This window comes from Phyllostomus discolor, chromosome 14 (genome assembly GCF_004126475.2).
Source record: "Phyllostomus discolor isolate MPI-MPIP mPhyDis1 chromosome 14, mPhyDis1.pri.v3, whole genome shotgun sequence".
NCBI lineage: Eukaryota > Metazoa > Chordata > Mammalia > Chiroptera > Phyllostomidae > Phyllostomus > Phyllostomus discolor.
The window spans coordinates 34,931,670-34,946,652 of record NC_040916.2 but is presented as its reverse complement, the minus strand read 5'-3'; the positions used below and the strand labels follow the sequence as shown (position 1 = coordinate 34,946,652).

The 14,983-nt window shown below is 48.9% G+C and overlaps 1 protein-coding gene across 1 annotated transcript in view; it reads left to right on the top strand.

Annotated features, from left to right (window-relative positions):
• Positions 1 to 14,983, top strand: part of VAV3 (vav guanine nucleotide exchange factor 3) — a 254,195-nt gene that overhangs the window by 196,471 nt on the left and 42,741 nt on the right. The window lies entirely within an intron of this gene.

The window sequence follows — 14,983 nt, the reverse complement described above, 5'->3', positions numbered from 1 at the left end:
GCCTGTCATCCCCGCCTCGGAGTCTGAGGACGGCCGGTCCCTGGGTCCCTGTCCCGTGGGGCCAGCACAGTGTCTGGTCAGGAGGGTGTCCGAGGCCGGGGCGCCAGCTCTCCTCGGTGCCCAGGTGGCCTTTGAAGTCCTGCCCCCCCCCCCGCACCCCCCCCCCCCCGTGAAGCCTCGGAGCCCTGGGACACTCCCGGTGCCCCAGAGCCACACACCTCGGTGTGCTTCTCCCTCTGGTCAGCCTCCTCCACCCTCGGCTGGCTTGGCCAAAGGCTGAGTCTCCTCCCCTGTCTCCTCTGGGACACACTTAGCTTCATCTCACCAGCAGTTCAGCTTTTGCCGAGGGCAGGGGGAGTCAGTGATCTCTCAAAGCTTTTGCTCTCTACCCTACAGTGCTCCTTAAAGCAGGGAAATAAAGACCTTAGCTACCTGCTTGTAAGAGAGGGGACAGGAAAAGGCGGGGCGGGGGGAGCACGGAATTGGTGTCTCCGTGAGTGATCGTGCTGCAGGAGCACGGACGGCCGAGTGGGGAGTCAGGAGCCACAGGGGCCCACTGAGCTGCTGTTGAAATAGGGGCAGGTGTGCAGGCCTCAGGGGGTCCACTGCCCGCCCCCTTGCGTGTGACCTCAGGAGCTTTCTCAAACAACAGCAACAACAACAACAAAAACCGCCACAAAAAAATCCCTCCCCATCCCTACTCTGATTCTAAAATGCGCCCTCCTCTCCTCACAGTTACTGCCACCTGCCTTGAAAAAACTGCATTGACAGATAACATCCATTGCCTTGTTTTTGCCCGAGCCCATGTGGCTCACTTGGTTGGAGCATCATCCTGTGGCCGAAAGGTTGCAGGTTCGATCCCCAGTCAGAGTATGTGTGGGAGGCGACCCATGGACGCTTCTCTCTCATCGATGCTTCTCTCTCTCTCCCTCCTTCTCTCTCTAAAAGCAATGAAGAAAACACACGAACACCCATGGCCTTAGTTTGCTGCTTCCTTATTTTGGCACCACTCACGGGGCACAAAGCAGAGACAGTGACCGTGTCCCCGCCCTCTCTGCCTGGTGGCTTTGCAGTGGGCAGGAGTGCGGTTTGCGCACCGCAGCGTTGACAGAGAAGGACCGCGCCCTCCCTCAGAGTCCGGGGGCGGGGACAGGGGTCCCTGTGGGTGGGGACCGGCAGGATCCTGGCCCTGCCCTCAGCGGGGTGGCCACGTGCGGCCAGGGTGTGTGGGACCAGTTGGGCTGCCCCCTGGATGTCCCAGCGTGACCGGTGAATTCAGGACAGATGTGTGACAGGTGTGCTGTGAGCTCCGGCGACTGAGCTCTGTCTCCCCTGCTAGATGGACAGGTAACTCCAGGGCCAGCACTTGGGCTTGATCTTTGTAATCCCCGGGTGGCTGGCCTGCAGGACACGGACGCCCCGGGAGGATGGGGTGGTGGGCGTGGTCCCCCGAGTGGCAGGAGGAATGTTTCGTCCCTGACACTGCTCACAGTCCCTGGCCCACAGAGATAAGAAAGGTCAAACTGACTTTCAGACAGTTTTATTATTGTTTTAAAATTTTTCTCAGACAATGCACCCCTTGCTACCTGGCCTGGCGTGGACCACTCCCAACTCCTCCACTTCCCCCTGTCCTTCCCATGGCCACCCTCACACCAGGGGTGCTTAGTAAATGATTATTCAATTTACTGATAATTGTCACAGGCTCTTAAGGGCTCCTCTTGCCTCTAATCCTAACTTCCTTTCTTGCCTCCCCCACACTGTCAGGAGAAGGGTTTACTTAAAGGAGAACTTCCACCCCCCATCCCACCTCCCTGGCAAGCTTACACGTGCCGCCATCCTCAGAGCCCGCCTGTCGAGTGTGCAGGAAGGGTCCCCAGGCCTGCGTCAGTGCGAGCCTCTCACTGCCGCTCTCCTGCCTGCCTGCAGCACCCTTGCATGCGGCCACACCAGCCCTGCCCCGCTTCCTCACCCGGGGCCGACTCCGGTCTGTCCTGCCCACCATCCTGTGCACTTGGTGCGGATGCCCCCGGTCCAAGGAGCCCGCCTTGTCATGCCTCCCCTCTGGTGTGCTCTGCGGGCTCCCTCAGGACAACCCCGACGGAGGATTCTGTTACAGTTTTTGCAATGACCTGGGTATGTGTGTACTTCCTAACACTTTCCATCAGCTCCTGACGAATAGCAAGAGTCTCAGCGTTTTCATGCTCGTACCATGGCATCTGGAACATAGTAGGTGTTCAGGAAATAAACACTGAGCTGGATCGTGAGCCCAGCTGTATAAAAGGGACCGCTGGTTTCTGGGTTGCAAACTCTCTGACCTCTTTGAAAAGTTGGCATATGCTTCTTTTATACTTTGGAAATTAAGAGAGTGGTTTGTTATTGAGGCTAGCAGTTCTATTTTTTTTTTTTTTGTTACATGCTTACTCTTCATGAGTGTGTACACGGTGTGGCAAAAGTAGGTTTACAGTTTTTCATATGGAAAATAATACAATAATTAATAAATAATAACCCAATAACAAACTCTGTTTTGCGTACTCACAACTGTAAACCTACTTGTGCCCCACCCTTTATAAACAGTGGAGAGCATTCTATTTAAATATTGGTGAGGCCACAGCAGCTTTGCTAATTTTTTTTTCAGGCCACAAGAACAGTGAATAGAAGAGTCTAAACCCACAGCAATACAGAACCCAGACATGTTTATAAAGTGATATTCTGATAAGTTTTGCGAGAATCCTCCAGTGAAAATCATTGGTCTCTAATATCAACTACTCAGAGCTAAACTGACACAATAGGAGATTCGCTTAGGACCCGTAACAGCCGACGCAGAGCACCGCGGTGGCCCCGTTTGCTGGAATCAGAGCGGGGTGGGGGGGGACTGGCCGGTGTGCGGAGGCAAACTGACCGGACTTTCAGCAGAGGTACCCAGCGTGCTCTCCCTTGTGCAAACTGGAATCTCTCTGGAACAGTGTTTTTGGAAACACTTTTTGGGGCAATTACCTCGAATCATATTGTGTGTAATTCTGTCTATCACTTTCTCTTAACTTTAATTTGTTTGGTGAAAGAGTTTATACAGTCATGGTTTTTTTGTTTTTGTTTTTGCTTTTCACTATTTTTTTCAATCCAAATCTACCTAGAGTTCAAAAATCTAGGGAGACAGTGTAAGCTTACAGGGGCTGCGGAGGACCTAGAGATGTTTTCGAAGTCCTTCCAGTGGAATGTTCTACACATTGATGTTGTTCAAGGTGATTTTTCCCCTATCAGATGTGCTTGACTTAGGACAATGTATTTCTCCACTTTTTTACTACTAAAGTTTTTTTATAACCCGAGTTTACACAATACTGTCCACCAGTGTAAAAGTTAGTATATTAAAATCCTGTCTGAGTATTCGCACGTGGAAAGTGTGCTTTAAGCCACTGAATGAACTTGGCTTTGGAAGATGACTGCCTCCCCAGAGGTCCCCCAGGAATCCTAACCAACCGGATGAACTACAGGAACACACAGCCCCGTTATATGTGCATTCCTCGGTTTAACCCACAGTTCACAGAGGGGCTCCCACAGACACCTTTAAACACGATGCCCAGCATATATATATAAAACATGATAGGTTTACAAAGAACAATAACCAGAAAACCCAGGGAAGCTTCGGGAAGACACGGCCAGCCTTTGCAGCCTGGGAGGCCGCTGTGGATCGTGGGGGTTTCACTCGGCGGGGGATTCCTGCTTTCGGGCTGCGTCTGCCCCGTTCTGAATGCAGTCCTCGCCGCCAGCATTGTAACGAGTAGTTGGATCGACTTAGAAACTTTCAGCTTCGTTCCCTGGCCCGTTCCTCATACGCCAGAATGTCCTTTTCTACCCACTCAGTGCAGAGAGACTGCGTCCCCGTTTGCCCTTTGCTCTGAGACATGGCGGGCGGGGGGCTCAGAGCTCCCCTTTGGTTAGTAAGTGTGGCTGCTGAAACCTCATCACACAGCCTGTCGGTCTGGTTGCATCCGGAACAGAAGAAACTTGGAAACTGGTGGCCTCGACTAAAATCGGTCCAACTCTCAGTGCTCTTCATGAAATAGGGGAGACAGTTATTAGATCCCCAAACCACTGATGGTTGACGGGCCGTGTTGCTGGGCTTGGAAATGCTCCAGATAACCTCAGCCCCGGCGACCCCGTCTCCCGGCGACCCCGTCTCCTGCTGGTTCTGGCAGGTACCTTACCTTCCCCCTGTCGAAGCTCTTTAAGGAAAAACCCAAACTGCAGAGAATAAAAACTGAGAAGGTATTTTCCCGTGCAGGTTTTCTGAGCTACTCTAGTTTTTCAGCCTGAACTATAACTTTAAAAAAAAAACAAACCACTGTCATATTTTCAGATATACCGTTCATTGGAGAAAGGGGGCTGGAGGCGTGGGCCTTGACCTGTGGGAATACCAATCCGCCGGCAGAGTGGACTCAGTGTTGATGATAGCGAAGCAACTCATATTTTCTTCCGTGACCCAGTCGCTTTCAATACAGGGCTCTGGGTTTCACACGTTAGGGCCGTGTCATGCGAGCGGTTAGTCAGATGATGAATTTAAATTTCCTTTCCTTTCCGAGCCGTGCAATTCCTTCCTTGTAGGCACATGATGACTCGAAAATCTGAACAATTATTGTTCATTTAGGAGAGAAGAATACTTCTCCCAAGCAACCTGGACCGCCGACTTTATTTTCCTTGTACGTTGGACCGCTGACTAATTCGTGGTCCCAGGCTTGGTGGTGATTGCGTTCCAGTGGGCAGGAGACGGAACAGGAGCGTACGGCCTACGTTCGGTGCAGCCGTTTCTGTGGTGGTGACTCAGAGGGTCGTGGAAACACAGTGGAACGAGGAGGAGTCTGTGCCTGCCTTGTGGAAGTTCGAGGTCAGCCCCTCTGCATGCACGTCACAGGGGAGCCCCTGGAAGAGGGCTCCTGCCAGCTCCCCCAGAGCCAGGCATGGGCGAGCGGCGTCCCAGAGGGAAGGTACAGAGACACTTCTTGCACAAAGGAGCCGCTGCCGGCCACGTCCACCCAGAGGGGGTGGGTGCTCGTGCTAGGTCGCACGCGGGGCAGTGTGATGAGGGACGGCCCTGGTGGTTGGCGCTTGGAATGTCACGGTCGGAGACTCCTGGGTGGTACCTGCGTTTATGGTCAGGACATTGGTGTTTTGGACCGTATTTTACAGGCAACCAGGGTGTCACTGAAGGGTGTGGTTTAACCACGAGAACAAAAATACTTTAAAACGTGTATAAAAGACACAGATGTTAACTCTATAAAACCGAGATAAGCAGCCAGTTCCTAGAATTTTGCAAACCTAACGTGGCTACTATTGACACGGCGGCGTGACTACCCACGGGTCTTTCCCTGTGCTTCTTCCCTGTTGTTTAAACAGAAACGCGGTCTCACTGTGTGTGTCGCTGGTTGGTGATCCGCTCCTCTCCCCCTTGACAGCGTGTTTGAATGTGGTCCTGCGTCATTAAGCCATCTCCTGTAACATTATCTTTAAATTCCAGCTTGCTATGCAATTACAGGGAGCTACCCTAGATTTAATTTAAGCAATTCCCAATCGCTATTCATTTAGATGGTTTCCAACTTTTTGCATATCATAAACTTTATTGGAACAAGTGTTTGAAAGATAATCCTAATTATACGTTGTAAATTGCCTTTTCATTGTTATTTAAAATTTCATAAATTGTTGCAATTTTAATAAGGGCCCTTTTTAAAGTCCCATTTTTGTGTAGGAAAAATGTCTCACCCACATCATTACATAGACTACAGTCGTGCTGGTAAGCTCGCCTGGCTCACAGGGCTTCCTCCCGGGGAAGAGCCCTCGGTGAGACTGTCTTCCTGCCCTTCGTTTCCACCGCGCTCGCAACCTCTGGGCCGTTAAACTTATAATGCGTTATTAGAATTGCCTGCATACTTTCCCCTTTCTCTGTTGGGTTTCAAGTTTTTTGAGGGCAAGACCATGCCTGTGTTGTTTGCCACTTCCATTCTAAGCGCAAAAAGCACGTGGAAGATTTTTAAAAATCAGTAAACACAGGGATACATGGGTGCCTTCGGGAAAGACAAAGAAACAGAAGTTAAAAGCCGAAGTACCTACCAGTAAAGGACCCCCTGGGGCCTCCTTCCCTTTGCTCCTGCAGGGAAGGGTGTGGTTCACCAAGGCGGGGAGTGGATGCGCGTGAGTTCAGGGGTGTTAGGGGGGTGTGTGCGGCTGCTGGTCCCTGCGTGTTTGTCTTCCCGTGGAGATGCACATGGGTGTCTAGAAAAACTGGCACGCGAGTTAGCTTCTTTTCTAGTCACCTCCCTTCGAAGCCAAGGGAGCTAAGTCTTCCAAATGCCTTCCCACTCACTGGCGATAACGAGCATGAAAATAACAGTTACGCAACCCAGCCCAGCACACAGGAACTCTTCAGGTTCAGCACCTTGGAAGTGGACTTCACTGTCGGTGCTGTTATGCGGAGAGTAGTGGCCGCCGTGGGGACAAGGCCTGCAAGCCAAGGAATCCGTCCACCTCTCTAAGCATTGCAGAGACCCACTCGCACGCTACAGCCCCGGACCGAGACAGAATAAACTCGGGGAGAGAACATGTGGAGTGGGAAAGGAGTGAGTGCATTTCAGACGAATCCGACCAGCCTTTGGATGCCAAGTAATTTTAATTGTTGGAGCGTTTTTTTTCCTTTCATACAGGTCGGCATTGAAGAGCTTTCTTTTGCCTAGAGGTGGGAGAAAGAAAGTGTAACGGTTTGCCCTTTTAAAGGTAGTTCTCTGGCTATTAGTCCATTAGGATGGTGAAGACGGGCCGGGAGAACTGTCTGGTACAGCCACCCCTCCCTTCGTTTCTCGTTGGAGACTTCGGTTCCTCCTCAACAGGTGTCACAGAGAACTCGGTCTGTTTCCACTCGTGTGTGAACAGAACCCTCAGCAGAACGCAGATCCCTAAGACCTAACATGGTAGCTGGTGTGTAGTAGCTGCTTAGTGAGTATTTCCTTAAAAAGGATGACGAAGCTGGGATTCATTTCTAGAGATCGCAAGAATGTAATATAAAGATAGAGGCTGTTTTTGTACCTATGTACTTCTGTCGTTATATTTACATGAGAATACGAGCACACTTCCTCACGAAGGGAGCGGCCCTGTTACCGGCACCCCTGTGCTCTCCAACAAAGCTGTGTCCGAGTCTCCTCGGTTTCTCTGTGGGTGGCGATGAGCTGGAGTCTTTATGCCGTGCCCTTACCAGTGTGAGGGGTTCCCCTTGTGGACAGGAACATCCATGGCCCTTTGTTTATTGACAAAGGTGAATTCCTCTGATCAATTTATCCAACCCCACTTCCTACGTATAGTTCTGAAGTGACAAGTCAAACCTTTTGCGCTCTGGCTGTGTGTTTTATAAGGGATGGTAGGTTCTACCCTTCGTGTTAGTAGCTTTATGAAGCCATTCATTTGAACGGGGGTCTTTTTTCATTAAAAAAATACCCTGCAAAAGTGTGCCCAGTAGGAAGATTGAGGCGAAATGACGGTTAAGGAAATGCTCGGGTCCTCATACAACTTCTGTGCCGGAATGAAACCTGGGGCCCCGACCACATCGTAGTTCTGCTGCGTGGTGGCGCTAATAGCAGCTTGCCATTTCCCCTGTGTATAAACTGGTGGATTATTTAAGTTGCTGGACATACACTTTCATTTTTTAACATTTAAATTATATTGTATTGTTTATGCTATTACAATTATCCCAAGTTTTCTCCCTTTGCCCGTGTCCACCGAGCCCTCCCCTCTCCCTCAGGCAATCCCCACACCCATTGATTGCCCTTGGCCACGGGTCATGTGAGTAAGTTCTTTGACTAATCCCTTCCCCTTCTTTCGCCCATTGCCCTCCTCCCCCTCCCCCTCTCACCGCTGTCAGTCTGTTTCATATTCCCACGCCTCCTATCCTCGTTATTTTTCTCATTAATTCAGTTTGTTCATTAGATTTCACATGTGAGTGAGATCGTATGGTACTTGTCTTTCTCTGACTGGCTTATTTCTCTTGCACGGCCGTACTAATACACTGATTGAATATTTAAGTTGCTGGACATACATTTTCAATAGTACCCGCCAAACCCCTGAAAATGTCACCACAAAATGAGTCTGAAAACGATGCTCTAATTCTCAGTGCTGTTTCTTGTTTGCAGTTCATAGAGCTCTCATTGCGAGACGTGTTCTGTGACCCACGGAACGTTCTGTCGGGGTTTTTGCGCCGGCTCACGTGCTGTCGTCGTGTGGAACCGCAGTCGATGCTGGGGGCAGCGTCGGGCTGAGGTCACAAGTGATGAGTTCAAGGCTCTGGGAGCCAGTGTGGCGTCTAGGAGAACACACGCCCGAGGCCCGTCTCAGGACGGAAGTGTCCAGAAGGATTGCGTTCCCGAGTCTAACAGTTCTTTCCCAGCTGCCCTCTCCTGGGACACTCCTTATTGCCCGCGATCGCCAGAAAGGGAAGGAAAACACTGGCTATGGAGTTTGAAATTCCGTTTGGGGGGGAAAAAGGTTCTTATGACTTTGTAGATGTGGAATTTGCTCGTAGGTGCCACCTTTATCCCATATTGACCTGACCTTTCTTTGTTAGATGGTTTTGTTTCCTAAGCTGAAGCCTTACTTGAATTATTCAAGAACTAGAAGTGGTTGTGTTCCCCGAAAACCGTGCGGAGGCTGGAGGTGAGGCCTGTGTGCGGGAGTCCGGTGTCCCGAGGCCCTGCTCCCTGGGGACCGTCCCTGAGAGCGACAGTGAGGGACTGGGTCAGCAGTTGGAGGAGAAGAGGCGGCCAGCCGGCACGGAGCCGGGGTGATTCCCGTGTAACCAGAGCTCCCGTCCGCCACCAGTTCGGTGCCTTCTCCTGCCGGTCACCCCGGGTCCGTCCGCAGACCCAGAGGTCGTCACGTGGAGATGCCAGTGAAGCGCGGGGCAGCGCCGGCACCGCTCCCGTGCCCACGAGCTGTGTCTGCTCACTCCCCTTCCCCGAGAATCCTGTCTGTCCTGTGTTCCTCATGGCGTTCGTGACAAACGCAGGGTATGCCTCTGTTTTAGGTCATTTAAAACTCTTCAAAGCAGCGTTTTCTTAGATAAAGAAACTTCGAGTAAAATTGAAAAAACCCACTTGTGAAACCCGAGCCTCCGCACTTCACCTGACATTGACCTTTTCACCCCCAGTGACCTCTGGCCCTGGCTTCAGCCTCACATCCCCACAAGCCGCACCTTGGGCCTGGCCGGCACCCAGAGTTGTTCCGTTTCTGCAGGGTTACCTCCGCACACCTCACCCCCTCACGCCCACCTCAGAGACGCCCCACTCCCCGACCCCTCTGCGGGTCGTCAGCACCCCGCCCCCGGGCTGGCGGACTGGTCTGATCGGCCTCGTGTAGCGGCCCAGTGTTTGAACCACCCCATCGCCAGTGTCCGAGTCAGCCTGCCTGGACCCACCGGTGGAGCCCTGCCGAGGGAGGTCATGTAAGCACAGAGGTTTGTGCTTCTTCAGATGGGGGAGCTTGTGTGCCCTCCCCGTGTCTGGCTGGAGCCTACCCCACTTTCCAGTCTGCTTCCCTGGAAGTCTCTGAGCTCCCCTGGTTCGGCGCTTCTGCTGAGCACTTGCATGGTGACACGTCTCTTCGCTGTCACAGCTGTGTCACCCCAAGAAAGACTGTGTGTGTCCCTCTCTGGCCCCAGTTGACGCTAAGCTCTTTAAGAGAAGGGACCCAACCTCTTACTCACGGTTGCCTCTCATGTCTCAGGACCAAATGAACCACCGACAAGGGGTCCAGGAACCAGCCCAGCCTGTAGATGAACATGCTTTAAGTATCTGTAGACTCCAAAGTAACTTTTCAAAACATTTCCAAACTTATTTGCTCCGTTTTATGCAAAATCATTCTCCTTGGTCTTGGTGAAATTTGACAACAACAGAGATATATTCTGGAAGGATCTATCTAGGGGGAGATAAAAAGAAAGAAGCAGTTTGGAAGACAGTGGCAAGCTGGGTATATACAGTTCACTGGAGAAGGAGCTTGCGAGTTCATCGGGGTGGGAAGAGCCCCTGGAGAAATCAGAGGGGGGGTAAGCTGCTGCTTCAGTTGCTCAGGTGGGTGCCCTGGGTCTTCTTAGCTTTGTGGTTCCCACGCCCTCTTGGGTGTTTGAATTAAACTTGACCACGAAAACACAGAAGTTACCGCCACAGCCTCGATTTCTTAGTGGTTACCTCAAAGTGAATTTGAGAACATATGTCATGAATTGTTAAATGCTTGAAGAAAATAGGAAAAAGAAATATTAATTTGGTTTTTATCACGTACTTTTGTCTTACAATTCGCATTCAACTCTCATAGTAAAACTTTCTCTTGAAAATTAAATCACTTTTTTTTTTACCAAGTTTTTCCCACATCTGAGCACTGTGCTTGGGGTTAATAAAACAAAGATGAATGAATTAGATAGTCTTTGCTCTAAAGAAAACAAAAAGCATTGATTTTGTGGGGGGTTTTGGAATCGATAAAAATATTTTTTCTATAGAGACGTAAAAAAAAATTGCAGAAAAAGTAAAAAGAACTTTCCTGAATAGAACATCTCCTTACTGTTGTTGGGACTTGAAAGAAAATTCTGTAGCTAGGTTTTTCAGAAAGGCTGTAGCTCCAAGGTGGACAGAAGCAGGGGCCTCCGCCGGTGTTCGCTGAGTTTACTGAACAGAGAGATACTGATTAATGTTCTTCACCCAGCCAGTGCACAAGCATGGATTTTCATGAAATGTTCTTTTCTACACGAATGATGCCTGCTGTTTGTCATACTTGAACTTAGCTAAACCTTGGTGCTGTGGTCTCGATAATAGTAGATATTCAATACAGGTATATTGAAAGGATTGTTTTGGCACACAGTAGGTTAAACCACGGGACACTTTCCTGTGCTTTCAAAACAGCCAACAGCAGCCGATTTCTCTGCTCCACGCCTGTACCCATCGCAGTGCCGTGACGGGGCGAACCTGAGTGAGCTCAGAGAAGTTTTGTTCATTGTCCCAGAGGATTTTGTCTCAAGGAACGAGAAACACGTAAATGAAATGGGCCGACCCTGTCCAGGAACTCGGGGGCGGGCCGTTTTTACGGCCAGCCCTTTGTCATGGCGTGCACGTGAACTCCGTGAGAAATCGGCGCGAGGGTTTCAGAATTAAGTGTCACGTTAGCAGGGACATGTTCCATGTGGCATGCAGGTGTTTTTGTGAAGGATAATTGCACGTGGCGGTGAGTTCGGTGTCACCGGTGTTTTGAGAACTCAGAGAGGCTGAGCAAAGTTCAAGTTCGGTGTGTCTTGTCTGTGCGCAGTCCTGTTTTCACCGGTGTAACTGCCGTCCAGATGACTCACGCCTTTGGCACGATTTCTGACCATGTTAACATTTTGTATTTTTCTTTGTAGTCAGCGGTTTACATTTCAATAATTATCACTTTCATATTTTTTTATTATACCCTTGGGATGTAGGTTCCATTTCATTTCTATGATTTTTCAGATAATTAGAAGCAACTCTATGTTTAAACATTTAAATAGCTTCTTGTGTTAAATTTGAACAAGTTGAAACCATAGCATAATTTTGGTATTTAAGGTTGATGAAAGAAGCTCTTTATGTAGAAAAGACAGGAAGCTAAACATTTGGGGAGAGAAGAAAGCTAGCTTTAAGGAAATAAGAACAAAAAAAAGACAAAGACCAGGAAGAGTGGTAATAGTTATTGAATTGATAGGAGATGGAGAAAAAAAAGTCAAGATTTTTTTTGAAGGGCAAACAAAACATTGCTATTTCTAAAGTCAATATTCTATATACATTTCAGATATTTTAAATTGACTAATTGTAGAGGACACGAGCTTTGTAGGCTAATACCTTAATTTTTTTTTTTTAGTATTCCCAATTACTGTAGAGGAAGGAAGAAAAATATATACTCCTGGTATGATAATCCCAGGCTTATGTAGAGATTTTGAAACAGAATCTCTGAACTTCCTTTAGTAGTTGAAGGGTCTGTTGTTATTTCTAAAACTATCATTTCCCCCTGGAAAATTGTGCATCTGATTGTTTCCCGGCTCTCTCGGGAAAAGATACTGATTTATTCGTTAGGTATTAAAATCACCAGCAATTACGTCTGGCCTTTCCATAATCTTCCCTTATTTTTCTTAGTCAATCCAGGATTCCATTCTCACTGGGTGACAGGTCAGTATTAGCAGGAACACTTTTTTTTTTTGCTTTTAGTTAGCTAGATGCAACTGGACTTTATTTTATGTGGAAACAAAGTGTTTGCCTTAATTACCCAAAGAAGCTTCCTGGACAGAATCACTATTGCAGGCTAGTGTGCGGTGTCTCTGTGGCCAGAACAGTGTTGTCTGAGAAGCGTGCACAGCTCAGGGTGGTTTCTCTCTCCTTGTTAGAGTGTTAACGAGGTACGTTCCTGAGTCTCAGGTTCTGTATATTATGTAGATACGTTGGTTGTTGACCTTGGCCCACTGAAAGGCAATGAAACAAACATTTTACTCCCTTAATGACAGATACGGAGCCAGCCTCCTCTTAGGAAACATTGTTGGGTTTGAGTAATAATTATTCACTCACTTACTTTTGGAGTGATACATTTATACACTCAGTCTGCTCACATCGAATCCATAAGATTGTGTCTAAATGGTCTGACTTGAATTACTTTTTTATTGTGGAAGAAGGTCAAGGAGGAAACAATAATCAAGGTAAATAACAGGGGAGAGACTGAACCTCAAAGTTACCTGTGAGAGGCCGTGGCGGCTGTGGGTCCTCAGAGTTTGAAAGCGAGCTCATCAAAGTTCGTGAAGACAGCAGGTCGGAAGTTCTTCCAGATCAATACTTTCGGCGTGGTGCCGTTTTACAAAGAGTAGATGGCTCTTCTACTTTTCTTTTCTTCCTGTTTCAAGAAGTTTCTTACAGAAGACTGTCCCTAAGAAAGGTAGAGAGTTTGTTCAATGTACCTGCATTTTTTGCAGAGGTGCGGATCCTTGGTCTCTGACCTGAGGGCCCGCCGGCCCCTCCAACACTCAGCACATCAGAATGACAGCCCGAGTCACTGGTGTGCTCCACACCTTTGCTGTCAGGAATACCAACAGCGGAGCTCTTCCTTCCGCACACAGATCAATAGACCAGGTCTGCCCACAGCGGGGTCTTTGGGGAACGCGAGGCAAGAGGCCTTCAGCTATCAAGCCAGTGTATCGCGGGAAGGAGGCAGCTCAAGAGAAAAGCTGGGGTGAGACCAGCGCAGACTTTGTTTGGAAAGTAGAAGTGGCTTTCACCTTAGAGCTTGCATTTTTGTGCTGATTCCGCCACGGAGTGTATGGTATAAAAAAGTATTCTCTTTCTGTCAGTGATACAAGTCACTTAATTTAAAGGATATTCGGGATGAATATACATTATTAAGAGCATCATCCTTAAGGACTTTTAAGACATGTATTAGCCATTTTGCACATTAAAAGTAATTTTATTTCCTGCACAGTTTCAGTTGCATGGAGCATGTGCTTAGATTTATAGGTTAAAGCACAAATAGACACAAACTGTTAAAAAACAAGTCAAAACTAATGACGAAGTGGTAGTTGTCCCATAAAATCTGAATTTTAACTCCTCTTTTTACTATGAGAAGCTAAAGTTGATGATGACAATAAATAGTTAACACTCAAATTCGGGCGGTACAAGTATATAGAAAAGGAGAGGCCAGGAGACAGATGACAAGCTAACAAATGATAGATGAACTGTGAGCCAAGGGTCATAACGCAGTCGGATCCAGTTGCTCAGGGAGGGTAAGCAACTACACAATGGTCAGAATGACGGAAAGCAGTGAGCGAGTGTGAGGCTGGCGAGTTCTGGGGGCCAGAAAACATGTGGGTCTGTAGGCTGTGGCCAGGAGTCCGGATTTCGTTCTAAGTGCAACAGGAAGGGTTCGAAATAGGAGAATACTGTTACATAATTCATATATTCATTTTTTCAGTACTATTGTATTTTTCAACTACAGCTGGCATACCATATTCTACTAGTTTCAGGCCTGCGACAGAGTGATCAGGCGTTTATAGAATTTACACAGTGATGGGATTGCAGGTTAAGTGAACAGTAGCAGCCTCATGGAAATGGGAAAGTCAGCTCCTTCCCCACCCGCAGCATTTGTAGCGAGTAGGTTGGACAAACACTCCACCGAGAAGGGCTGCCGAGTGTGGTTTTGGGGAAAGACAACAAAGTCTGCTGTTTGGGTCAGGGTGTCACCTTAGCATGTCTGGTAGGGAAGCGCTCCAGGGAAGAGGTGGGGTTACAGCCCCCCCCCCCCCCCCCCCCCCCACCGCCCCCAGCTCCTGGGGCGAGAGGTCAGAGCCAGGAGGAGGCATGGCGGCGCCCACACGTGCCAGGAGTGGCAGCAGCCACACCGGGGTGAAGGGTACCATGTTTTCCTGCCCTGCTGCCTCCCGTTGATCAGATGGATAAGGATGTGTTGGTGGAGAGACTTTTGAAGACTTCGTTAAACCGTTTGCTGGAACATCTCATGGAGATACTGGGTCTTTTCTAGGTAACATGAACATTGACAACTCGAAGACATTCATCCTGCCTCTTCCGCTAGTTGCACCTTTGCCGTGGTCCCTTGTTAGAATGAAAAGTCTTACAGTGTCATTAGCAACGACTTCAGTGCACAAATGTGCCACAGACACCATGCTTATGTGTGAGCTCTTGCAGGAGCGAGCAGTTTTACCTCTAAATGCAAAGGTGGCGGTGAGGCTGCCCGTTTGGGACATTATTAATGCAGCCAGGCCTGTGTGCGGTGGCGCTGCCACTCTCGGAAATGAAATGTTGCACCGAGGCCTTCGTTGCACATTCAAAGGAACGCGAAGACCGGGGTGCATCTGGGTTGCAGGCATCATTGATGCTATTGGCTGAGACATGTTCCCTTTGCTGGGTCTGCTTTGCAAGCCTGAATTGGAGCCTGAAGAATTTCTCCCTATAAATGTCTTAAG